At 40.4% G+C, this 21,973-nt stretch overlaps 1 protein-coding gene across 1 annotated transcript in view; it reads right to left on the reverse strand.

The window, feature by feature from the left end:
- Positions 1 to 1,471: 1,471 nt before the first annotated feature.
- The window catches only part of AGBL1 (AGBL carboxypeptidase 1), a 465,261-nt gene continuing 444,759 nt past the window's right edge, over positions 1,472 to 21,973 (reverse strand). Inside the window, exon 25 of the mRNA XM_080396228.1 lies at positions 1,472 to 8,147. The gene's annotated coding sequence lies outside the window, so the exon portion shown is untranslated. The remainder of the gene's footprint in view (positions 8,148 to 21,973) is intronic.

Raw genomic sequence — 21,973 nt, forward strand, 5'->3', positions numbered from 1 at the left:
CTTCCTGTGGTTCTTGGAAATTCTGCTATTTCTGCCTGCTTTAGAAAGAGCTGGGATTTGTTTTTTTTTTGTTTTTTTTTTTTTTTTTTTTTTTATTGTAAGTACAGATTACAAAACCAGATCTGGTTCACATATCTCACAAACTTTGAAGGAGCCTGACTGTGGGAATCCAGTTAAGACTGTTTGCAGGATAAAGGATAATTACAATATTCATTATTTTAGACTCAGGTTTCCACTCCAGCGTTGCACCTGGCTTCATAGGGCAAAATGCTGGTGTCTCTTTATATTGGAGTCTTGCTAGCCCATCTCTGCTCAACAACGCTTATGGTTGTGTTTAAAAATCTGGAGGAACTGTATTTTAGGCAGTAGCCTGTGCCTGACCTTTTTCACCCAGCATCAGATGTGGCAAGGAGAGAAAAGGAATCTTTGCCTTTGAATGATGAAGTGTTTAAAAATGAAGCTTATAATGGCAGCACTGACAGCCTTTCATTTATAGCAGCTTCAGCAGGACGAGGATAGTATATTTCATAGGACAGGAGAGAGCAAGAAGAGAAAAGAGAAAAAGAAAAGAACAATATTTATCTCTGAGGGTTCCCCCAGAAAAAACAATTACTGGTTCTGTTCTTCTGAAGGATGTGAAATGGTGAGCAAAATATCAAATAATGATGCAGAAGATGCTTTTGTAACACCTGGATTTCCCTTTGAGACTTGGATAGGACACCAAAACCAGAACAGATGAAAGGACGTAATTCAGTCTGTCTCAGTAGATTTGCAGATGCTGATTCGTGCCGGAACCTTCACCCTCTGAGACTCTTTTCTGTTAGTGCAATGTACACTGGTGGAAGCAGTAGACTCAGAACATCCTCATCAGAAAAAAATAGCTGCACAGGGGCAGCTGTCTTGGCAGGGGTCTAAAAAAGAGCTTAAAAATAGGGCAAGAATTTATGATGCTTTCCTTACATCTTCCTGAATGTCTGATGGTTTTAGCTCTTCATTGCTCTAGTTCTCCTGTTGCACTCCCTGTGCACAGATACTTCTGAGTGCACATCATGATATTGTACAGGCATTTGCATCTAAATCTTGAATCCGAACAATGAACCTCATTGTGTAGGGTCCCTGCAAACTAAGGTCAAAGCCACTTGGATCACAAATAGAGATGACTGCACAAAGGCTTTAGACTAAATTCTTAAGGAAAGAATAATTGGAGACATGGAATTAAATGTAAACCAGGATAAAATTTAGATAGATTTACCAAAGACACAGAGAGTGCCAGACTAACTCGATATCCTTCTTTGATAAAATAATTGATTTTCTAGACAAAGGAAATGCAGTAGATCTAATCTATCTGGATTTCAGTAAAGCATTCGATATGGTGCTGCATGAGAAATTATTAGTTTTGTTGGTGAATATGGGGTTTAACACAGGGACTATAAGGCAAACAAGGAAGCAGCTGAAGGGGAAAGAGCAATAGTTTTGGTTGTTGTTTTTTTTTAAAGGGAGAAGCATCAGGTGGAAAGAAGGGTAGAAATGGCAGAACTAAAGGGGCTTCCTGGAGTCTCATCCATGAATACTTGGTGTATAAAAAGTCCATATTACATTTGTACCTGTAGATATCAATCTGGAAAACATGGTAAATGGGAAGAAGTGCTGGAATATTGTAAGAAGAGTTAGAAGATTCTTAGAGTTCCAGTAACAGAAACAGGATGGGATCTCCTAGTGTAGACCACTAGATCATGTATTTAGGTTACAGTAGCAATATTTTTTACTATGATCTGTGGATCTGTCAATTGGCAATGACATAAAAGGAGAAAAACACAGGTGTAACGGTTGATAACAAGGTATCTGTGAGCCGCCAATATGATGTCACCATTAAAAAGTCAGTGTGGGGTTTAAGTATAGCAGTTGGTATTGTTCTTGAAATAGAAAAGTGTTGATGCTGTTGTGCAAGATCAGACCTCCTGACCTGAGATTTGACAGTCCAGAAGGATGGATTTGAAACGGAGCAGTTGTGGAACAGGACAATGTGACCGAGAGAATGGAGAAGTAGTCCTACCAGAAAAGCTAGGAAGACTTGGCTTGTGCAGCCTAAAATTTTGAAGACTGAGATAACTACGTAGTGCTGTAAACACCAGGAGAGAGCAAAACCACTTTAACCTAAAGGACAAGAAGATACCTGTTGGTAAAAGGTATTAACAAGCATGATTAGCTTAGATTTCAGAAGATGATCTCCTTCCACCAGAACACTGAACACCAGTTAGGAGAAATGCTTTTTAAGAAAGCCTGCTAATTTAAAGATGGAAAGGGATTGATTGTGGCAGAGCTGTTTTGGGGAGACTTGAACAGCATATGCCCAAAATATTCAGTCTCCAACACTGTTTTTCAGTCCCTTTTTAATCAGCACAGAGAAATGAAATCATAAAACAGTATGAATAAAGAAACAAACAGCCAGTCTCCTGGTTATATGTTCTATCAGTCCCCTGCTGGTGCCTTGGCTTAGAATTATTTGTGTTCATTCTCAGTGTCTCATATCTTAACAGTTCAAGTTGATTTCTAGCACATATTTTTGCATTGCAGTTAGGTGCATTGAGCTCAGACTGAAATACAATATTCACAACTCCCTGATAGCTGTGAGATTCCCTTTAATATGGATTCCAGAGGTAAATCCTGCACCCCAATGACAGGGACATATTATTCACCTTTTAAAATGACCTTGCCTTTCATCCAGACCTCAGTGGTCAATCTAAATTGTATTGCTCCTATAAAATGTAGTTAGGTGATGAGGTCAGAGACATTATTTTTTCTTCCCTAGGCAAAGCCTGCAGGCTTAGTTTGTACTGGGTTAGTTGGCACTGATAGAGTGATCTCTGCATTGGAAAAACAGATTGTCACGATGGGCATGAACAGTTTAGCAGTCTGGAGGCAGGAAAGCAGGGGTTTACAAGCAAATTGGTTTAAGTACAGATTGTTTCGTTTTTGAGAACAGCAGCAGGGCGCTCTGAAGTTGCATGCTGCTGCAGCTGTTTATCTATTAGTTGAAGAAAATTTAAAAAAGGCAAGACAAGGGAATAATCTTTGAATTGCAACAAAATATTTCAGAGTAGGGTAAAACTTTAAAGGGCATCTTTTTGAGTGGTAGGGGACAAGAGGTGAGGTTGGCATCAGCAAGATAAATAGGGATGACTATATAGAGTAAACTTGAGAATTCATGCTCTGTACTATCCATAAAACACCAATTCAACACCCTGGACTGGGAATCCATTTAGTAGGCATGAGGATAATGCAAAGCAAGCAGTGTAAATGCAAAAACAGAGTAAACCCAAGTAGAGTTAAAGCAGCATGTTTCGCTGGGAGTTTGCAAACAGCACGGCTGTGACAGGGATTACACACTGCACAGCCCTGTGGGGCTCTGTCCCTGCTGCATGCATGAACAGATCAAGACATCACAGTAATGTCAACACAGCTGCATTCTGGAGCAACTTCAGCCTTTCATCAGGAAGGTGTAAACTTCTCTACTCGCAGTCCCTGCTATTAGGGTTTTAGAAGTTATTTAAAGATTAGCTGAGATGTTATTTCTATCAAGAGCTCTTTAAGCTTGACCATTAGCAGCAAATTGGCTGTGAACAGTGTCAGAGGACCTTTCATTCTGAAAGACAGCTTACAGATGAGGGACTTCCTGCACTGGAGGTGATATCCTTATATTTAATAATCCCTTACATAATTTTCTCTCCATATTTATCCAACCACTTTTTAAACCCATACAAAAAATTTAGCATCCCAAACGTCCCATGACAAGGGGTTCAAAACCACATTGTGTGCAGAGCAATCTCCTGATGTATTTTTTGAACTTGCCATCAACTAAATTTATTTGATAACCTGTCATTCTCTTATTGAAAGAGCCAGTGCATGACAATTTCCTGTTTATATATTCTACAGTGAAGTAACAGCAGAAGGAAACAATCTTCTGGTGTGTCCAAGTATCTAATTTCGACCACAACATCCTCTGGCATGTCAGACTTTGAGGGCATGTCAGACCTGGATCACAAATATCCCTTTCTGCACAGCTGGAACAGTGAGATGGCAGAAATTAGGACATCCCAAAGACCCTGTGTTTGCTGCTTTTTTTTTTCCTTCCTTCCATTTCCCACACTTATTTTGAGAATGATCTGCTTTACAAAGCCAATGTAACTTGCAGGTGTTTCATGTCAGTTTTATTTCTGACCATATTGGCTGAAGCTCCCATTATACAGGGAACAAGGCACATGCACAATAAATAGGTATTTTTTAGCTCAAGACAATAATAACAGGACTTAAGTTTCACTGATTTGTTGTCAATGTCATAACCTGCCTATGAATAGCATAATAGCACAGTCATAGAAACATAGCTAATTGAAGTCCATTTTGGTGAAACTACAAGGTAATTTGGCCTCTTGTTTAACAGCATTCACTTAATTTACTATGTTCCAAAGAAAGGGTCAATAAACAAACAAAAGAAAGCTTTTGAGTTTATTCAGCAGAGAAAGAATTATGGCATGAAGGATAATGTCTCCCTATTTTATAGTACCTCTGGCAATAATATATTGAAATTGTTATGAAGCCATGATCATATCAGAGACATTGAGCAAAGAAACAACCACAACAAAACTCAATTTTACGTATATTCCCTCACATAAGAGACAAATCAATCCATTCTCATAAATAATATACAAAATCCCTATAATAGCTCAAAATTCAATACACTTATTAGAATGTCACTAGAGCCCTGGGAACAATGTGCATAAAAACAGAGGTGGAAAGAATGATTCAAGTTCCGTCATTTCAAAAATTCTTAGATAAGAAGTGGTCATTAAAGATCCCATCAGATTTTATTGGAGGGAAGGGATTTAAGGTATTACAGGGACCCTACTCTTTGCTCTCATGTTGGTCAGCTGTGTTTATTGAGAGGTTACTAGGTTTTACGCAAGGCAGATGAAATTGGATGAGGATGTGGGTAAGACTGGAGATTAGACATACAATTTATCAGGCTGTTTGGGCTAAGAAGATAGTACATCTTTTGTAGTAATTTATAATCTAATTTTTCACTGGTTTGGGTAACCTTTGTGTCCTAGCAAGGTCATATATAAAGATCTTTTTCTGAACATAAGTTCCTCCTTTTTTGTCTTTCTGTCTTTCAGGCATGCTTATATCCTGGTGCCCCAATATGAAAGTGCTGTGGAACAAGTTCTGAGTGTCAAAATTAAGTTGGTTTATGCAAATAAAAGCTGCTGAAATATCAGTTCTTTTACTGGTCATATCTGGGGGACTTCACATACAAAATGGATTAAATGAAGGTCACACATGGTGCTGTTCCAAGGCAGAGCTGTTTCATATTTTTTAGCTTCATCCGCCTTATCTGTGCAGAATTAGTAGCTATCATGTCTACAAGAGATAGACCTCTTCTTCCTGCTTTCACAAAGGCTGGCGCTGGCCTCAAACTGATATAAATCCTCTTCTTTTGGAGGAAGGGACTCACCTAAAGTTGCTGGAACCTCACAAGTATTACATGAGAATAGCAGGCCAGGTTCAATGTGCTTAGCTCCAGTCTGTAGGTCAACAACTACTCCCATCCTAAAACTTTACCCAGTGCATGGAAGAGCAATAGGTGTCTCTTGGGACAAATATTATTATCACTGTAAACAGGGATCTCTAAACTAAGCCTAGAGCTGCTGTAACTTTGTCCCTTAAGGTGCACTAGAGTTTTACTTCTAGGTTCTTGCCCCATCCTGAACTGATCTTGCTTTGAGCATGGGTGTTTCACAGAAGAGTTTTGATTTTGCTTGGGATGTTTCTTACTTTGCTAGTAAAAATCTCCAAGGGTCATTCCTAGTAGTAACTAACCTGTACCCTGACACTGAGAAGTATGAAAAAAATCCATGTACACTGCAGGATACATCTCTGTGTCCTCAAACCCCATCACGTGCATATTTTGCCTCCAGACATCTGCTGTTTGTTGATATTCCCATAATCCTCAAACTAGAGACCCCCAGATTCTTTTGGTTCTTCTTCCTTCCTCATACAGCATCCCTGGTGACTTGATCCACACTAGGCCACCTTGTCCTTCCAGAAAGGCTACTCTGGGGTCAGTATTCCATCTTTCCTCACTTAAACCTTCTCCAACATTACCTTCCCTCTTGCACAGGCAGAGGGGAGTGAGGGTGTCAACCAGCCCCACATCAAAAGCAGGGCTTTGTGCAGGCTGTAGGGCTGAGAGAGCCACCAAGTGATGGATTATTTTACGACTTGTACTGTGTGTTTTTTAAATAAACTCAGGAAAAGCTACATCTTACTCTGAGCATATGACTACCATAACAGTTTGTCTCATAACAAGATTGTTAGCCAGAAGGGAGAGTGAAATTGTTGGTTTTTCTGTGTGTAACTAACCATGCCCGGACAGAAGGATGCTTTTGGAATAATTCGAAACAGTGATGTGTCTCCGTGAAAGTTCCCCCTCAAGGCTATGGGAATACCCTACTGGGTGCAGTCTGGGGAGTTGGAACAAACCCTGCATGATGTGCACAAAATGAAAGTAATGACTGAATTACTTGAGTATTTTAGGCACAGATAAGCTTGTCTTGACAATGACAAGCATGTCAAGAGTTCAGATTCTGCGTCCTGGAGACACTAAAGCAAATGAGATGATTCCTGCTAAGTAGCTACCTTGGGAAGAATTGTCTTGTTTTTATTATTTTTAAATGAAAAGCTTTTAGAGATTCCAGAGGACTGAGTAGACCTAATGCACCAGGAATGCTGAATGCTGATTCTTCACCATAATAAAACCACTGATATGAATCAGAGAAGGAACAAACCATACCGGCATAACTGGACAGCCTATCCTGGTGGTTCGCTTCTGTGCTTTGGATTAGAGTTCCTCCTATCTTCACAGCCCATTTAACCAAGTCCAAGTGTTTCCTTTCACTGCCTGCCATCCTAATCTATGTAAACCAGCTCAGTCAGGCATTTTTCATTGAATTAATACATATTAATGGGCAGTAATACATTTGTACTATTGCATACATTTTCTTGAAGTACAATTTTCCATCAAAAGCATTTTATTCACATTGCTGCATGGTAACTGCATCCACAATAATATCTTTAGTGATTATTCATTACAGGAATAATACTGCTGTGCCAAACACTATATTTTAGTGGCTTTTTTTTTTTTTTTTAAACAGAATATGCAATTATATTTCTAGACTAATGGTATTATTGTCATTAGCTGAATAAATAATTTTCTGCTCAGCTATTGGGAAAAATAGTGGACAGGTAGAAGTCAGGCATCTGTCAGATATGAACAGAAATTGTTTTCAACAAGAGATGGAAAACAGTAGATATGGGGTTTGGACTAAGCTCAACTCCATGATTTGGATGTAGGGATTATGAAGCACATGAAAGGTAGTAAATACACATAAGTGCCAAATGCTATTATAAATCGGGCAAAACTGTAACTTAGATTAGATGACTGGAAAGTTGTCAAATAGATACATAACTCATTCACATTGGGGTTTACATGTACTTACAGACCTGGCAGATATCCTATCGGTGTCTGTGTTTAAACTCAGATAGAACTGCGTGTGAACGAGGGACAGTTGCTTTTAATGGTCAAACAGTTGCTCAGTGTAACGCAATGCACATGTAGTAAGTAGGCGTTGGACCTTCCTATGTTTCGTTTGAAATGAATACTATGTAATGGAGAAATAAGCAGGTAAAGAAGGTGGTGGAAGTAAATTTGGCTTCAGTGCACACTGAGTGATCTTTTCTCTGGGCTCACCTTTTTTCCTCGTGCCCTGCAAGATGCCCTCACTCCATCACGGGGTACCCTTGGGAACACAGACAGACTGTTCAGTGTGCCTCAGTCAATTTGCCGCCACAGTAGGAAAAACCAGAGATACAAGACACCATGTGGAACAAGATTGATGGGATAATAATGTGTGTCCATCTTTCTCACTGGAAAACTTCAGCATCAATTATTGTGTCATCTGTAATTGTGTTGTCTGTTGAGGAGAGGCAGACGATGCCATTGTTCTAACGAGGCAGGAGGCTCTGTCCTTTCTTATCATGATCCGATATCTTCCTGAAGGTTATAAAGGCATCTCTTGAAAACTTAGCTGTAACTGAACAGGTAAACCATAATTAGCTGCAGCAAAATAATTAGCAACATAAACACCTTCAGGCAATAAGCAACTCCACTTACCCCTACGGAGGCAGTTTGACCTCACTTGGTGTCTATTATACATAACTTTCTGGAGTCTTATTGACACTATTGTGCCAAGACCTATGGGATCTGCCAAAGTTTGTTTCCATCTCTTACCAAGGAAACAGCAGTTCTACAGTTGCTTAGGAGATTAATTAACTTGTCAAATAATTAAGTAGACAGCCTGTAATGGAGGTTCCCATTTCATAACTGATTTATCATTCACAAGGTTCCCAGATTTAGCTTCTTTACATGAAGACTCCCATACCAAGAGAAAAATATGAAGATCTGGCTGAGTTGAAGGGAGCTTTGTGTACGTTTAACTTACCTGTCCAGGATTTTTTCTGATTTTGCCCTGGGTTAGTGAGGAATGTGGTAGTGGTGTAATAAATCCCACATATATTCCACTGGAACAACAAACTGCAAGTAATATGAGAATTTTGGGGGCTGGATGACTATTTTATGTTTTGGTGGTAGCAGATTAGCATTGGCCAAATGACAAGACCAGGTTTTTAAAATGAGCTGCTACTGCAGTGAGCATTAAAATTGTTTGGTCATCTGCTGGTCTAATGATCAGGTCATGATTTTGGCAGACCCAGGTTCAGCTGTCTCCTCCGCTGTGCAGCTACCTCGCTTTCCTCTGCAATACTGGTCAAGTCTTGCAGGACTGTGAGAGGTCCTGCATATGAGAACCACATTCAGAGTTGCTTAAGCTCCCACTGCAGCACTTAAAGGCAGATATCCCAGTTTGTTTCACCATCTAAAAGGCTGGAGTTTTTTGGGAAGCTTGTACTGACTGAGGATATTGGGGTCTTTGGAAAGCCATGGATCCTTCATCATATTGTACATCACCTGTGGACTAGGGATGAATAGGATTGCCCAGCAGCCTGAGGGAGGTGGGTCTTATGGGAGATGATGAAGTGTTCAGTGATGAGCTAAGTACTGAATGAATTAACACTTTTTATGTGCATTAGCTCATATTTGCATTTACCATAGTTAAAGGGCTTCTTTGGAATTTGTAACACTGAATAACCAAAATTTCACTGATGTATTAGTTATCTGAGATGGAAGGCAGTAAACAGAAATAACGCACATGATTCCCCTTGCCCCTGAACATAGAACTTCATGTGAAAGTGTGACACACAGGACTGTGAAGGCTGGCTCTGCTGGTAAGATAAGTTCATTTTCATTGATTTTATTAGAGGAGTATGTAGTACTTATATGAAGATGCTGACATTTTGTTGGAGCACACATAAAAAATCCTGTCTATTTGCCTGCCAAAGACCATCTCAGGAAAACAGTTGTGCTAATCTGTTTAAAGAAAGCATCCACCAGCATATTTTAATCCTGGGTGAACAGAAAAATACATCAAGAAACAAATCTGACACTGGATTTTGAGCGCGCGTGTGTTCTGAGGGGACATTGGTCTGGGGCAGGTTATTCCAGCCTCTAGTTAACATGAATAATTGTTTTGTTTCAGGCTTGAAACTCTTGACTATCAATAAAATGTAGTTGGTGTAGTCATCCTCCTGTGGGGTACTTAATGATCCATAAAACTGTTTAAAGGGAAGCTGCCAACCTGATTTTGGCCCAAGATGTGACTTTAGTTTTGATGTATCTATATTATACACATGCATATTTGCATTTTTTGGCTACAAAGTGGAAACTTCAGAAAGTGTAGGATAGTCTGTTCAAACTTCATTTGCCTCTTTCATGCACCTGGAATTGCATATCATATTTCATGACATGAGTGTGACTGTAGCTTTCAAATCACCGATGCCCTGTGATCCTTCTCCCAGAGTGCTAGAAGACAGGGTAATGTCATTATGGAAATGATGGAAAGATGGACAGGGCAATGAAAATGACTGGAGAAGAAGCCTCCACCTTCAGTACCTGTACAGATGTGCATGCACTCGCTTAAAAGCATTACTACCACGCTGCTTGCCTGGCCACAATGCATGCGTACATGCATCTTCTTACATCCAGATGTGCTGAGGAACATGTGGCAAATATGATTCGTGATTGCATCATGCGGCTGCAAAACACCAGCGTGTAAGCAGTGACATGAGCACTTGCAGACAGGATCTTGCAGACAGTTGAGACTTTTCCACCCCAGCTGTGGCAAGCAGTATGGCATCACAAATTAACTTGGGAGCATCCATTTGCCTTGTCTTCGGCCTTGCTTCGCTCGGCTTTGAATGTTCTCTGCTGAGCCTATCAGGACGGTAGTTGACAATGCAGGTTTCTACGTTCCTGTTCCTTCCCCCCTCCCCCCCCCCCCCCCCCCCCCACACACACACTTTAGACTAGTGCATCTCACTTGAAACTGGTTGCTGTCATAGTCGATTTCTTTAAGGACTCACGGAAGAACACACTAATTAGCCCTGATGAAGTGGTAGAAGCCAAGTGAAGCCTGGTGGCTCTTGCTTTCCTTATGTTTGTGTTTCCTGCCGTGTATACTTGTTGGCAGAATTTTAGACCTGGCTAATTGCTCTTTATGGTGTCTAGACATCTTTAGCAAGTGCCTCTTTCCTTTCCTACTAGTTCTTATAATTTATATTTGCATGCTCCACCCCCTTTGCCTTGCACGATCTCCAGACAGATACGTCACACAGCACTTTACAATCAAAAAAAGAATGAAGACAAGCTCAGAGGAGCCTGGAAATTGCACCATGACAACCAGCCATGACGTCCCAGATTCTTCACTTGCTGATGGATCCTTGCATCAGTTTTGCATCACTTGCAACAGCAAGGGCTTCTTGCATCAGATTCTGGTCCTCGCCTCCCAGTCTCCCAAGGAAGATAAATCAGACCTTTCACTGCAGAACCATTGCAGATCCAAATAAATGGTATCAGCTCCTCACCCGCTTGCTGTTATTTTTCTGTCACAGTGAAAGAGCTCCAATGATGAGGAAAGTATATGTCATCTTTTAGAGAAGCCATCACATCATGTGAATGTAGGTGTGTGTTACTAGTAATGAGAGGGCCAGCTACCCTAGACTAAATAGTCAAGGTGGGATTGTGGGAAGAGATACACCTCTAGACATAGAGCTGTGAAATTGCACAGGCACATCAGTGGAAAAGCTTGTGGCAAAAAGGGGATCTGTTGGCCTCACCTCAGCATTTGTCCCCCCTCAGATGTATTACGTTTGGGTGTTACACAGAGCACAGGGTTCAAGCTTATGACCAATAACGCTGATGTGTCACTGTATCCTGAAAGAACACCAGGAGTTGTCCATCTATGCTGAACCTTCCTCAGCAGTCTGCTCAGGTCCTTACACCATGCAGTGGAGCGTAGGCATGGCCCAGGGTATTGCAGAATCAGTCCTTTTCCCTTCAGCTGCATCTCATTTGCTCCCTCTGTGTGTCTGGAACATGAAAGGTTTTGTAAGCTGTATTAGAAAGCAAAATCTCCCTTCTACTCTGTCCTTCAAGAGAAGAAGCACAAACAAGCCAGATGCCCAGCATATGACTTTGTTAGATATTGGTCTAAGACAGAACAGATGATCATCTGGGAAGAAATCATCCCGTTGTTAATAGATCCTTCAGGAATATCAGCAGATTGCTGTAGCTTATGTTAGTCTCTTGAAGCTCAGCTGCTTTTTCCTCTGTGCATGTTGCATATTCACCCTTCTCTTTCCCTCCTTATAGATAAAGCCATCATCTTCATCTGCCACTCCAGCAATTTTCCCCAACTGACCTTTCAATGATATTCCTTCACTTTTCTCAGTTATAGTCCATAGTAAATGTAGCATTAATAGGCTAATATCTAACATCTAGTTCTATACCAAGGGGATGGAAAATAGTTAACTTCCATGGGACCAAAAATAACCTGAAAACATTGTAATTCAATTCCTTGCCTGCTGTGTGCCTGCTTTGGAAAATTTGGCCCATGACAATTAGGAAGGTAATTTTTGTGCATGAATTGATCAGAATCTGTGGAGATGTTTCTGTGGGTGAAATGCTCCTTTGCTCCTACCATGATTGCTGTCTCAAAATTCATCAAGCCCAGTGTAATAATTATATTAATCACCCTGCAACTCTGTCAGGATGTCACGCATCATGAAACCGTAGTCTGCTACAAAGTGGTTATTCAAACCTTCCCCCTCGGGAGAGAGCAGTACATGGCCATCCCTAGGCAGACACCCAGGTCAGAGCTGAGTTGCTGTGTAATGCATCTGCGATGAATTCTGCTGTGAAACAACTGTATTTGAAGCCAGCAAGTTAAGGCAGTTAAAACTTTTGACATGGAACCAAAAATAGATATGTTGATGTGACAACCTTTGAATGCTGTGACAAATGAATGCTTTTTTTTTTTTTTTTTTCTTTTTTTTTTTTTTCCCCTGGAAACTGTTCCTTGTTTTTAAGCAGTTCTGCTAGCTGAAAAAGGACAACGTGTACATGTTGTCCTGAAAGTGTTCAGGAAAAGCATTTCAGGATGACAATGCACAGCCATGAAAGTGTGTCTTTAAACCTCCAAATCCAAGAAACAAGGCAGGAAGGCTTCCAGGGAGGTGCATCTTCTTGGCTAATTTCTGAAACAATGGCTCTGAAAAAGAGCAGATACTTCCTTCTTGCTCCTTACTTCCCTCCCTTTTCACCCTTAGTAGGACTGGCATTCACTTGTGAAATGCCAGATTGGAAACAAATGCTGTCACTTATTGATAAATACCTCCCGATTAAACACTCTGGGTAATGACTGTGAAAAACAATGGGCCCTGGGTGACTCCCTTCCTCTCACAACAGTTCATGGGCTTCACTGCAATTATTTCCAATGATAATTGTAAAGATAATACCATTTAAAATATCTAATGTTTTATTCAATATTTCGGTGAGTTTCAATTACTTCCAATTATAATTCAACAGCTTTCTATTTAAAACAATTATTGTCCTTTATAACCTGTTTCAAGTCAAATAAATTGTTTGCCTTTATTCATCATTGGCTCCTTCCATAGGTATTCATTTTAGGTCTCCCTTTGGTTTTCCAGTTCCCCATTAACTTGTGTGGCCTTTCATTAACCACTTATGTGCCCTCCAACTCTACAACACAATCAAGCCCCTGACAAAAAGCTGTCAGTGCAGCCCCTGAGACAATCACAATCAATTAAACTCATTAAAATTCAATATAATTCAATTAGAGGCAACAAGATGCAATGCTGGTTGTTCGAATAGTGCTGGGGTACTTGGAGCTGAGCAGAGGTGAGGATGAGTTAGGAAATGAAGGTGTCACCATGAGCAGCGACTTCTTAAGTGAATGTGAACATAAGGCAAGCGAGGGGAATATTGCTGTGGTCCATCTTCAGACAGGAATACTGTGGGGTAAGACTGTTCTTTGGTTCATTGACTTTCTGGGGAAATAGCACTTGAAAGGAAAAAGTCTCTCTAAGATATGCTTGTAGTGATGTCAGTCTAGATGTTATTTTCTTATCTCTTTGAGGCATAAAATATAATCATGCTCTGATAACAGAAACTGGTTATTCTGTGATTTTGAAAAAAAAAAAGTTTGATCATAAAGCTATTTGAATCTATGAAAAACCCCCTCCCTTTTAATATGGGACAGGAAGAAACCCTTCATTTGCAAATTGTTGTCTCCTTGCAGTCCTTTGAAGGTGAGAGTTCCCAGTTCAGTAGCTTTACATAACTGCAAGAGCTAGTAGGGAATAAAAAAGTTTATTTTGTGTAGATGTAGAACAGAGGCACTTTGTCCTTCATTTGACTCAATTTCTTTTTCTTTTCTTGATGAAAACTTGCCAGATCTAAGCCAGTCTTTGTTTATTAAAAAAAACATTATTCATTGTATTTCCTAAAAGAAAAGAAGTAATACACAATCTTTCAGTTAAAACCCACAATTTTTAAAATCTTTTTTTCCTGATGGGATATTACTGAAATTGAAAGCATATGTTCTTTTGTTTGGATTTTTTTCCACAGTGTTTTCATTTAAGTAAGATTATCCCCACTGCCACCACCCCACCCCCCCCAAAAAAAAAAAAAAAAAAAAAGTACACATTAAGCTTTATGGATGTTTTTAGTCTAAAAAAATTCCATTTGGGATTTTTCTTTGGAAATGGAAAATTAGATGAAATCAAAATAGGTCAGGAAAAGATTTCCATTTAGCCAAAACAGTACTTTTGAATTAATTTATTCTCAATCAAAACACTTCACTCAACTCTAATCGCTGGTCTGAAGTCACCCTGCAGCATTCAGGAGTTGATTTAGATTCTCCCGTGGGTTGCCATGAATTGGAAAAATAATCAGTCAATCATCTTCCTGCTCTCAGTTTGCTGTTGTTGAGTAATTCTCAAGATCATACTATCCTCTCGCTGTAACACTTTGTCTGGCTTATATTTTTACCCAACAACGATGACTGCATTGTCTACAGCGCCAGTCCAGCAAAGCACTTTACACATATTCTTTAGTTAACATAGTTTCCTTGATGTTAATGAGATATTCATGTACTTAAACTCAAGTCCAAGCTTAAGTGATTTGTTGGACAGAGCCCTAAGCCCTGGAAAGGGGAGGTGCTGAGGTCTGTTTTGTGCAAGTGTCCACAGCTTCTAAAGCAGTGTGGCTTGGCGGCAGTCAAAAGTTGTATTGATTCAAGTAAATCAGTTTAGAAATTGATGAAGATCCACTTAAGCATCTTACTTTCAAGGCTCCTTTCTAAGTCTCCTTAAAGCTAATTTGATGAGAGGTGCTCTCCAAGCAGTTTAAACATGGGGCTTGCTCTGACTGACCGAGATCAGTTAGTGAATGATTTGCTGAGCTCCTGTAGGCATCTGCAATGAGTAACGGATTGTGCTGAAAAATGTGAGATTTGTCCCTGGACACACATCAGTAATCACTTTGCTGAAGAGGAGGTCTGAACAAGTAAAGTCAGCTTGCTGAGGTTTTATACAAATTGCATACTTTATAGCCATTTTTTACATCAAAGTGATCAACCTGTTGTGGTCAAAGCTCCATTTCAGGTGATATAACCTGGAAATTACATTACTGTAATGTATGTGCTACTATTAGTTACATTAAAAAAACCAAACACCAAAACAACCAAACAACCACCATTACATGTAGTTGGAGGCAAAAGAAGGTTCTTCCCATCTTCTTGCACTTTGTAATCTTATGGATCCCTCTGAAATGTAGCAGGCAACATCACTCAGGTTATATAAATACAGCTGTGCAGTGCAGTGATATCCTTGTCCCTAGGGCTTGTCAGAAAATACCATGTCTTTCCTACAGAGGAGGAAAAAAAAAATACATTTCTTGAAAGTCACCAATCAATTGCTTCAGCGTTTTCCTCCAGACCTTACATAAAAAAAAAATATGTATTTGAAATGTCAATTCAAAATGATTCAGAGACAAGTTTTCCTGACTGGCAAAAGCAGACTCCTTACTGACAGTGCTATAAGAAAAAAATATCTGCTGAAAAACATTGGCCAATGCCTTTGCCTTGGTCTGGGAAGCAGATAATGCAAAAGGATTGTGTGATTTGATATAGGTCCACTGTTGGGCCAAGTGAATTACAGGTTTGGGCAATATCAGTAAAGTAGATCTAAGCGAGGCCCAATTTTCCCTGTTGAACCTAACATATACTTCAGGCACTCAGATTTGGGTGGGTTTTGGTACAGCTGTAATAGGTTGCCATGAGCTCTCAGACGATCCTGAAAAATCCCAATCTGTGAGTTCATCTGAGATCTGTCAGGTACAACAAAGAGGCACAGTACATTTTACTGCTTGCATATTAATCTCTTCTCTCTACAGAGATAAGTGATGAAATATCAATGTATTAAATCTCTAATTCATTGATTTCAGAATTAGTCTTCTATTTTATCTCTGTACTGATCACAGCCATCCAGACACAAGTGACAGGTATAAGAAATCCATAAGTATCAGTGTGTGGTTAAGGAACAGCTATTCAAGATAACACACACCATTTAAACAAGGACAGAGTGGAGTCAATATGCCCAAGCATATTTTAATCGCTTCTTAATAAGTGGAAATTTTTGAAAGACTTCATAACTCAATTATCTTCTACTTTTTCCATCCGTTCTTCTAAAAATCCTCTGTTCCTAGTTCAGGACAGGGTGCGAAAAGATGCTGGAGCACACTAGTGCCTCTTGCTTATGCTGGCTGGACTGGCGATGTACTGGAGTCCATTGACGAGATGGGTCCCAGTGTATTCCTATGCCTCTGGCATAGCCCAGCAGAGATGCTGACCCCTTCCTTTCTCCTCTGCCATCGTTGCCTCTCCACCTTCCTCAGAGGGTGGAAAAGGTGCATTTCTGCACTTCTTATCATGGTTCCACCTGGTCTTGCCTCCAGCTCTGCCACTGCATCCCTGTGCAATGCCCAGCATCTGTAGTCCTAGGTTAACAGTTGGACTTGATGATGGAAAAGACCTTTGAGATCATCAAGTCCAACTGTTAACCCAGGACTATAGACGCTGGGCGATGCATAAATAATTATATGATTCTACCCCTGGGGCATTCTGTGCAGCTCCATCACTGAGCCTCACTCAGCTCCTGCAGCCCTCTTCACAGCTTGAGTAGCCAAGCTGGTTTGGGCTGCTGCCTATTGGATCTGCCCCCACACCAGCGCTCTCCTCAACCCTGCTCAGTGATGCTCGGTTTCTTCTCAAAGTCTGCCTGCATGACAGTTTCCCCCCAGGAGCATCTCAGTACACAACCATCTATGGTTTATGTTAGCAATGGGGATGGATAGTCAGGGTCTGCTCACTTGAGGCAGGGCTGCTGCTGAGGTGAAGTGATTAAAGTATTAACTGCTGGAATAGCTGTCCATCCCACTCATCTCAATCAAAAGCAATTAATATGGATTATATATATATTTTGCGAGAAGAATATCTTTCCTTTCAAACCTTGGAGTAACTCCAGAGAGGATTAGGTGGAAGACTGAATGAGCTAATTTGCATAAATTAGGTAAAATGTGAATAGCAATTTGCATTCAGAAAGGCTCTCTTTGACTCTTTATGATATATTGATGCCATCTGGAGAACCTAGCTATGAACCAGATATTTGTTGGAACGATTTTCCCCAGGCTGTTCCCACTAACTTTGTGGGTATGTTCAGAAATGTTCCCCTTCCCTCCTCTCGCTTGGGGCAGGGTGAAAGACCTTTTTATGTGACTGGTCTTTTTTTATTCAACAAAGGACAATTCAGATAGCTTAAGGAGAAATAGATGGCACGTCGGAAATACTTTAATTGCTGTTCTTCACCTGGGGCGAATGCTCCCACAGAGTGCTATGTTGAATGCCATGTTAACGTTATAGCAGGGTACCAGGATAAGGAAATGGTCAGGCTGGAGTTTTATATAATTTTTTTTTTCCTTGACTTACATAATTTCTTTGGGAAGCGTATTTTATGAGCTTCTTTATGTCTCACTTTGTTATATGGCTTTTCCTTGCAATATATTATTTTTCAGCCACAGTCCTTCCTTTATGAGTCAGGGAGATGTCTTATGTGCTACTGACTTTCTCACACAGTCACAAGGAGCTTGCTCACCCGTGCCCAACTCCATGACAGGCTAGAGCCAGTAATGTCGCAGAGACTGTCCCCAGTGCCTCCAGAAGAAGATATCTGCTGATTGCCACCCTCTTTCTCTAGTGGTCACCCACTAGAGAAATCACTAGAGGTGATTGCCACCCTCTTTCTTTAGTGGGTCCCCTGCTTTTTACAAAGGCAGGAACTGAGGCAATTTGCCACAGGCATCCTTAAATCTCCAGGGCTCATAAATATTCTTCAAGACAAGGGAGTTTTTGCTGCTGCTTGGAGCTGCTGGTGCAGCCATCACTACATACCTGTGTGGGTGGTTAAACAAGTGACTTGGTCTGTAGGCTCTCCTCCCAGAGCTGCTACTGTTTCTGAGGCTCATAGTAAGGACCTGCTGAACCTCAGCATCACTGCTTTGTACAGACAAAATCATCTGGCTGGAGCTAGACCAGGCACAGGTAACGCAGTTGGGGCATTCGTGGAGGAATGACAGTTAATGCCATAAAAGCTTTACATGCCCAAAGGTTTTAGGGTGAAAAGACAAAGACAAAGGGTCAGAGAAGTTCAAGATGCTGGAAATGAGCAGAAAACCTCTTTAGATGTAACCTTTTTAAAGCACGATGGTAAAGCAAGCTGGCATCAGGTTTTGACTGTGATTTATAGTATACTTATAAAATCAGAATTGCCACCAACCCCCAAAAAACAATTATTTCTACAGCTCTTCTCAAGACAAATGTGTCTGAGCTAAGAGAGAAGCACGAACTGGGGCATGAGTCACTTGCTCAGGCAGTTGCCAAGTTCCCAGGCTGAACTCGGTGACAAGTCAAGCCTGTATCAGCTGCCCATGCTTGAGAGAGGCTGGGTGTGAAATATCTGAGATGAACAGCACTTACCTAAAACTGGTGAAACTAGGTTAGATGTAATAAGATCAGATTTATTCTAAATAAGCACCTTCAAAAAGTTAAAAGGATGGATAACGGTTTGGCGATTATTTTATAATTGTACAAAAATAAACTTATATAACCTGGAATAAAATTCTGAGAGCCCTGGGAAGCTCTCCTAAAGCCGCAGAATTAAAGGTTATTTCCATGTGACCTGAAGGCTGAGATGGTATCAAAAATATCTGAGAAGTTTCAGACTCTAAATCCCTGATTGTGCCTAACTCCTGTAGGCCGTTATTTTTTCCTTTTTGAGAACACCAGTAATAACTTTTTATGAAACTTTGTATGTATTATATAAACTTTTAATAGTAAATGGCAAGCTGACAATTTTCAGATTAATTTTTTTTTTCCGGTTGGTAGTGTCAGTAGGTCAATACAAACTGTTTGTAGAGAAGTTCAGTTTAAATTAATTTCCCCATTTGAAGAAACCATAATTTTTTTAAATGGCAAAAACATCCTATTTCCTCATTTTCAACAGCTAAGTTAATTATGTTTTTATTTCAGAAAGCTCAACACCATCTAAATGAAATATTTTCAAGGTATCTAAATGAATTGTGCATTGATCTGATCTGTACTTCTTTTTCAGATTCATGCTGATGAATCCAGAACAGGGAAAACCATTTCAAAATCTTGCAAATTCCCACAGATAGAAAAAGCATTTACTTCACTGATCTAATAACAAATAGCAATAATATTGAATGTCATAATTACAGTGATCGTGAGAATAGTTATTGGCAATTTGATTCAAACCTCTCCCAGAAAACAGGGGGAGGTGGGAAGGAGTGAGGTGGGTGGATGATAGCTTAGAAGGATGGTTATTGATTGAGTTGTTCATGGTGGATTAACTCAGGAAGGGAGAGTTAGGTTTATTTTAGCTTTTTCTGTGAGGAGACATTGAATATTTTCTTAATTTTATTGCATATGTATGGCATAACTTGATGATTACACACAATTTATAAAAAAAACCACATAAAACCCAACATACGAAAGCAATTAAATACTCGTTGTGTTAGTTTTCCTGGCTCAGGAGGAGGACTAGATACTTCCTCAGGGTCTCCTCCAGCCCTGTCTTCTGTGCTTCTATACCCACAGGCCAGCCCATACAAAATGGACCTTTACTGGGCTGGGCTCAGAGCCACCTGGGCAGCAGCAGGAATTTCCATTAAGATCCATTTTAAGTCCAAAGAGCATTTGGGTAGGTGGCTTGGCCAGGAAAAATGGGAGGCTCTTGTACACTCTCCCTAGGCTCTAGAAGAAGTTATATGCGAGTGTTTTTCAACCTTTTCCAGTTTGCTGGCCTCTAAAACCTACTTGCTTTCTATGTGTAAGCCCCGTCCAGCAATTCTGAACCTACTGCCAGTAGCTTTACAGCTCTGCAAGATTTATAGCTGCCCACTGCAGGTCCTTTAGGCCAGAGATCCTCAGGCATCCTTGGGTCAGCGGGTCAAAACCCACTGCTTTGCACCAAAGGACTCCCAAAGAAGTCCTGCAGAAGGGTGGTGTAGCACCCTGAGCGGGCTGGAACTGAAGGGACAGGCACAGATCTGCGCTGGAGGTAACAGAGTGGAGAAGGATTCATGGCTTTAAAACTGCCTGCTTGGGTACTGGTTACAATGCAGCTCTGCTTGGCAGAATTTGCTTTATTCTCAGGCAGATCTTACAGCTCAGTGGTGCTGCTCGGTACCGTGGCGCTGCCAGAACCACACGGTTTAAAGCCAGTTTGCGACCCAGCCACTGGCGGGCACTGCGGGCGCTGCCTGTCCCGGCAGGGAGGGCAGAGAAGGTGCAGTGAGCATCAGGGCTGAGCCGCTGTTTCCCTGGCAGTCCCGGGGGCCTTTTCCATGTGCTTTAGCTCAGGAGGCTTCAGAAGTCCCAGCCAAGAAAAATCATTGATGACTTTGTCTGGGATAACGCTGAGAAGTCCCAACTCTGATTAAAGGTGGCTTGTTTGCTTGCCCTCTCTGCAGTTACTTGCGGGTACGAGGTTTGCCTGTATCTGCTGCGCTTTCCCCACCGGAGAAAACATCTCAGCAGTGCTGAGAGGAGTCTAATCAGGTATTAAAACCAAAGTGAATTGCAATTGCTGTAGAATCAGGGGTAAATTACCAGTGCAATGATAGAGCCCCTCTCCTGTTTTAATCCATTTTAATCTCATTGTTGAGTTAATAAAACCTATTGGTTTACTAAATCAATGTAGGGTGCGATTCATTATTATGCGTGCTGGTACATGGATCCTAATGCAAACTCTGCTATAGACCGGAGCATTACTGATCCAATGGAAGTAGGCTCCAGGGAAAAATTACCTCTTACCAGTTGCCATAGAAAGATACCCACTATGGTAAATTTTTGCCTCTGTGAGACAGAGTTTTTATTTGACTTTTTCGATGATGACTCCACTTGAAATATTTTTACAAATGATTTAATCTACAAACAGAAAAAGAAACCTCCTTTTGTTTGAGTTCATATTGGATTCATTTGTGAACATTAAGCAAAACAGCTATGTCCTATAATGAAGAGGGATTAGTAGGGAAACAAATATATTTGTTAGTTTTATTCTTCCCCCCTGCATTTATTAGAACAAGCCTGTATTTCCAGTTTGCATTTCATTTTCTTTATGGCAGGCTGCTGGAGTTGAGACATAAGTTAAAAAGATAAATTTATATAAACCCTGAATTTTTGCTGGTTTTCTGTCTCAGATCATATCATTCTTGCCAACTGTCTTCATTTAGGAGGGTCAATCTATATTCTACTAGAGAAACAAACACCATTTTTTCATGCTGTTCCTCCCAATAGCTTTCTGAAAGCTATGAAGTTCTATGAACTTAATAAGTATCTATTTATAGCTTTGCAGATATCAGAGATTTGACAGAACCTTTTTCTTCTTTAAAATCCCTTTTCAGTTTTCATTTTTTTTTTTATTTTTAATTTTTGTAAAAGGACTTGAAAGGGCTTGAATCAGAAAGTGCTGGTCTCTTGGGAGGTGTACACTTGTTTTCCTGATCAATAAAAAGCAATCTGTCATAGTCCATGTAAAAAAAATCTAGATAAAAAAATCTGTACTACGTGCAGCCACAAGCCCTTGCAAATAAGAATACATCCCAGGGTAACAAAACCAGGACTCCCAAGGACTTCATGACAGCTGTGAAGGACTTCAGGCTCTGACATATGATCAAGTGAGAGCAACTTAACAAGTTACCAAACATCAGAAGAGCTGAGGTAGCAGTCTGGGCATACATTCTTGGCTTGTGACGAGGATATAATAATGCAATTTAACTTAGCTGACAGTGAAACAAAGTGAAGCTACA

The sequence above is a fragment of the Falco punctatus genome, assembly GCF_963210335.1.
Source record: "Falco punctatus genome assembly, chromosome: 7".
Classification (NCBI taxonomy): Eukaryota; Metazoa; Chordata; class Aves; order Falconiformes; family Falconidae; genus Falco; species Falco punctatus.